Source organism: Erythrolamprus reginae, chromosome 1, assembly GCF_031021105.1.
Source record: "Erythrolamprus reginae isolate rEryReg1 chromosome 1, rEryReg1.hap1, whole genome shotgun sequence".
Lineage (NCBI taxonomy): Eukaryota > Metazoa > Chordata > Lepidosauria > Squamata > Dipsadidae > Erythrolamprus > Erythrolamprus reginae.
Window position 1 is genome coordinate 6,574,857 of NC_091950.1, and position 6,000 is coordinate 6,580,856.

Genomic DNA, 6,000 nt, shown 5'->3' on the forward strand with positions numbered 1-6,000 from the left:
GAGAGAGAGAAAGAGAGAGCAACAGACAGAGTGAGATAGAAAGAAAGAGAGAGGAAGAGAGAAAGTAAGTGAGAAAAAGAGAGAGAGAGAAATAGGGGGGAGAGAAATAGAGATAGCAAGAGAGAGAGAACAAGAGAGAGAAAGAAAGCAAGAGAGAGAGAAAGAAAACAAGAGAGAGAGAGAGAAAGAAAGAGAGAGAAAGAGTGAGTGAGAGAGAAAGCAATAGAGAGAGAAAAAAACAAGAGAGAGAAAGAGTGAGTGAGAGAGAGAGAGAGAAAGAGAACGAGAGAGAGAGAACAAGAGAGAGAGAGAAAGAGAGAGAGCAACAGACAGAGCGAGATAGAGAGGGAGAGAGAAAGTGAGAAAAAGAAAGCAAGAGAGAGAGAGAAAGAGAGAGAGAAGGGGAAGGGAGAGAGAGAGGAAGAAAGCAAGAGAGAGGGAGAGAGAAGAGAGGAAGGAAGGAAGAGAGAGAGAAATGATAGAAAAAAGGGGAGAAAAAAGAGAAATGAGAAAGTGATTGAGGCAGAGAGTGAAAGGAAAGAGAGAGAAACAGAGAGAGAAATGTCTCTTGATTTAAAGCATATGGTAAAAAGCACACAAGTAAAAAAAACCCAGCCCTCATGTGTTATTGGAAATGGACCAATTTTGTTAAATCTCAGACATTTTCCATTGGTTGATGGTTGATTCACTACCAGACTCTGTAGTATCATCCCCTAACCCCCAACACTTTACCCTTAGACTATCCACGGCTGACCTCATCAAGTTCCTAAAAGGTCAGTAAGGGGCGTATCGTGCAGAATGCAGCTGCGAGAGCAGTCATGGGCTTTCCCCAAAATGCCCATGTTACACCACACTCCGTAGTCTGCATTGGTTGCCAATCAATTTCTGGTCACAATTCAAAGTGTTGGTTATGACCTATAAAGCCCTTCATGGCATCGGACCAGAATATCTCCGAGACCGCTTTCTGCTGCATGAATCCCAGCGACCGATTAGGTCCCACAGAGTCAGCCTTCTCCGGATCCCGTCAACTAAACAATGTCGGTTGGCAGGCCCCAGGGGAAGAGCCTTCTCTGTGGCGGCCCTGACTCTCTGGAACCAGCTCCCCCCAGAGATTAGAACTGCCCCTACCCTCCTTGCCTTTCGTAAACTCCTCAAAACCCACCTTTGTCATCAGGCATGGGGGAATTGAGATATCTCCCCTAGGCCTATATAATTTATGTATGGTATGTTTGTAGGTATGTCTGCTTAAAATGGGGTTTTCTTAACTACTTTAAATTTTAAATTGTAGATTATTAGATTTGTTATGAATTGTTTTATTATGTTGTGAGCCGCCCCGTGTCTACGGAAAGGGGCGGCATAAAAATCAAATAAATAAATAAATAAATAAATACAAGTGCACCAGAGTGCCTACCATCCCCTGTCCTATTGTCTCTCCTATATCTCATATCTCTTCTATACCTATATCTCTTTCTGCTATTCTCTCATAGTTATATTTCACTCCTTTATTTTCTCCTCTATTCCTTTGATACGGTTCCACATAAAGAGCTGATAGATAAATTAGTGAAGATTGGACTTAATCCCTGGATAGTTCAATGGATTTGCAGCTGGCTGAAGCGTAGACATCAAAGAGTTATTGTTAAGGCGAGTATTCTTAGCAGAGTCAGGTTACAAACGGTGTGCCACAAGGGTCTGTTCTGGGTCCTATTCTTTTTAATATGTTTGTGAGTGACATAGGGGAAGGTTTGGTAGGGAAGGTTTGCCTATTTGCCGATGACTCTAAAGTGTGCAATAGGGTTGATATTCCTGGAGGCATCTGTAATATGGTAAATGATTTAGCTTTACTAGATAAATGGTCAAAGCAATGGAAACTGCAGTTTAATGTTTCCAAATGTAAAATAATGCACTTGGGGAAAAGGAATCCTCAATCTGAGTATTGTATTGGCAGTTCTGTGTTAGCAAATACTTCAAAAGAAAAGGATTTAGGGGCAGTGATTTCTGACAGTCACAAAATGGGTGAACAGTGCAGTCAGGCAGTAGGGAAAGCAAGTAGGATGCTTGGCTGCATAGCTAGAGGTATAACAAGCAGGAAGAGGGAGATTATGATCCCGCTATATAGAATGCTGGTGAGACCACATTTGGAATACTGTGTTCAGTTCTGGAGACCTCACCTACAAAAAGATATTGACAAAATTGAACGGATCCAAAGACGGGCTACAAGAATGGTGGAAGGTCTTAAGCATAAAACGTATCAGGAAAGACTTAATGAACTCAATCTGTATAGTCTGGAGGACAGAAGGAAAAGGGGGGACATGATCAAAACATTTAAATATATTAAAGGGTTAAATAAGGTCCAGGAGGGAAGTGTTTTTAATAGGAAAGTGAACACAAGAACAAGGGGACACAATCTGAAGTTAGTTGGGGGAAAGATCAAAAGCAACATGAGAAAATATTATTTTACTGAAAGAGTAGTAGATCCTTGGAACAAACTTCCAGCAGACGTGGTGGATAAATCCACAGTAACTGAATTTAAACATGCCTGGGATAAACATAGATCCATCCTAAGATAAAATACAGGAAATAGTATAAGGGCAGACTAGATGGACCATGAGGTCTTTTTCGGCCGTCAGACTTCTATGTTTCTATGTTTCCTCATTTAATACATTCTACCTGATTATATCCTCTATAACAGCGTTTCCCAACCGGTGTGCCGCGGCACACTGGTGTGCCGCGAGACACCGTCAGGTGTGCCGCGGCGAGAGGCGGCGGAGGAGAGTGGGCGGATCGGGCGGGCAATGGGGCAGGGCGGAGAAGCCAGGGGCGCGTTTGGCCAGAGGCACCGTGGGGAGGCAGGGGCAGCCGCGGCTCCCTTTACTCCTACTGCCGCACCACCCTGCCCCTGCTCCCCACGGTGCCTCCGGCCAAACGCGCCCCTGGCTTCTCCGTCCTGCCCCATTGCCCGCCCGATCCGCCCACTCTTCTCCGCCACCGCCTCCTGCCTTGGGGCGAGGAATCCGAGAGTCCGGGACTGTGTGGCTTTGCGCCATGAAGAGAAAACGGCCGACTTTTCCCTGCTGCCGTTTTCTCTTCATAGCGCAAAGCCACACAGTCCCGGACTCCCGGATTCCTCGCCCCAAGGCAGGAGGCGGTGGCGGAGAAGAGTGGGCGGATCAGGCAGGCAATGGGGCAGGACGGAGAAGCCAGGGGCGCGTTTGGCTGGAGGCACCGTGGGGAGGCAGGGGCAGCCGCGGCTCCCTTTACTCCTACTGCCGCACCTCCCTGCCCCTGCCTCCCCACGGTGCCTCCGGCCAAACGCGCCCCTGGCTTCTCCGTCCTGCCCCATTGCCCGCCCGATCCACCCACTCTTCTCCGCCACCGCCTCCTGCCTTGGGGCGAGGAATCCGGGAGTCCGGGACTGTGTGGCTTTGCGCCATGAAGAGAAAACGGCCGATTTTTCCCTGCTGCCGTTTTCTTTTCATGGCGCAAAGCCACACAGTCCCGGACTCCCGGATCGCTCGTTTCTCCGGTCAGCAAAGCCATCTGCCCAGGAAAGCGCCGCGCTGGCCGGAGAAGCGAGCAATCCGGGAGTCCAGGACTGTGTGGCTTTCGGCCGGGCTAACGGGAGGCGGCGCGAGGCCGGGCGCTGGGGACGTCTGGGAGGGCGAGGAGGCTGATGGCTGCTGCGCACTCCACTCTCTCTCCGGCTCTCTCTCGCTCTTTCTTTTTCTCTCTGTTGCTGGCGTGGTGAACGAGAGAGAAAGAGAGAGAGAGAAAAAGGAGGGGAGAGAGAATGAGAGAAAGAAAGCAAGAGAAAGAGAGGGAAAGAAAGCAAGAGAGAGAGAGAAAGAAAGGGGGGAAGGAGGGAGAGGGAAAGACATAGAGGGAGGGAAGGAGGGAGAGAGAAAGAGAGCAAAAAAGAGAGGAAGAAAGAAAGAAAGAGGGATGGAGAGAAAGAAGGGAAGGAAGGAAGAGAGAGAAAGAGGGAGGGAGAAATAGAGTGAAATGGAGGAAGAGATATTTTTTTTGTCCAAACTTTTCTTTAGCCCCCCCGCCCCCCCCCTTCAGTGTTCCCCAGAATTTTGAAAACATGAATAATGTGCCGCAGCTCAAAAAAGGTTGGGAAACACTGCTCTATAACCCTCATTGTGTATTATTGTGTATTGGACAAAACAAACAAACAAATAAATAAATAAATAATTGTTCTCACTGCCAGAAAATTTCTTCTTATTTCCAGGTTGAATCTCTCCTTTATCAACTTCCATCCATTATTCCTTCTCTGGCCTTCAAGTGCTATCGAAAATAGCTTGATACCCTCCTCGCTGTGGCATCCCCTCAAATATTGGAACACTGCTATTATGTCTTCCCTGGTCCTTGTCTTCACTAAACTATCTAAGCCCATTTCCTGTAACCATTCTTCGTATGTTTTAGTTTCCAGCCCCTAATCATCTTGGTTGCTCCTTTCTGCACTTTTTCTAGTGTCTCAACACTTTTTTTCATAGTGGTGTGACCAAAACTGGATGGAGTGCTCTAGGTGTGGTCTAACAAAGGTTTTATAGAGTGGCATTAGCACTTCACTGGATCTAGATTGTATCCCTCTGTTAATGCAGTTTAGGATTGTATTGACTTTTTTGATTGCCGTGTCACACTGCTGGTGACTGACTTTTGTACTACTTACAAACACACACACACACACACAAAGTATGTACAGCATCATGCCAAACCAATCTCATATCCTTTTTCAACACCATAACCAAATAAGTAGACCAGCGCAACACGGTGGACCTCATATACTTAAACTTCAGGAAAGCTTTCGACAAAGTCGACCACCATCTCATAATCAACAAATTAGAAAAAAGTGGAGTAGACTACAACACATGCAGATGGATCAATAGCTGGCTGACCAACCGCACCCGAGTTGTCCTCAGCGGTTCCAAATCCACATGAAAGAACGTAGGCAGTGGGGTACCACAGGGTTCAGTCTTGGGCCCTGTGCTCTTCAACATTTTCATCAACGACTTGGACGAGGGAATAGAAGGGCAACTGATCAAATTCACAGACGACACCAAGCTGGCGGGGGTAGCCAATACCCTAGAAGACAGGCTCAAATTACAGAAAGACCTAGAAAGACTAACAGAGTGGGCCCATACCAACAAAATCATGTTTAACATCGACAAGAGCAAAGTCCTTCACCTAGGCAGGAAAAACCCTGGACACACATACAACCTGGGGGAAACTCCTCTTAGCAGTAGCAACTGTGAAAGAGACCTCGGAGTCTTGGTGGACAATCAACTAAACATGAGCCAACAATGTGCAGCAGCAGCTAAAAAAGCCAACACAATCCTAAGCTGCATCAACAGGGGAATACACTCCAAGACCAGGGAAGTCTTAATACCACTCTACTACGCCCTGGTTCGACCACACCTGGAGTACTGTATTCAGTTCTGGTCACCACACTTCAAAAGAGACATTGAAACTCTGGAGAAGGTGCAAAAAAGAGCAACCAAGATGATTAAGGGATTGGAAAGCAAGACTTACGAAGAGAGACTGAGGGAACTGGGCATGGATAGCCTAGAGAAAAGGAGGGGCAGAGCGGACATGATAGCAGTCTACAAGTCTACGAGGGGATGTTACAGACAGGAGGGGATCACTTTATTCTTCAGGGCACCAGAGAGCCGGATGAGGAACAATGGCCGGAAGCTGACCAAGGAGAGATTCAACATGGAGATAAGGAGGAACTTCCTGACGGTCAGAGCGATCAACCAATGGAACAACCTACCAGCGGACGTTGTGAACTCCAACACTCTGGACATTTTTAAGAGAAGATTGAACTGCCACTTGACTGGTGTACTATAGGGTTCCTGCTTGGGCAGGGGGTTGAACTCAATGGCCTTCATGGTCCCTTTCAATTCTAGCAATAAATAAATAAATTCCTTGTTTCTATTCTTTTGATTCGTTTCCCTTTCTATGAGAATTTATTTTCCTTATAAGGTTTTAAATTTCAAT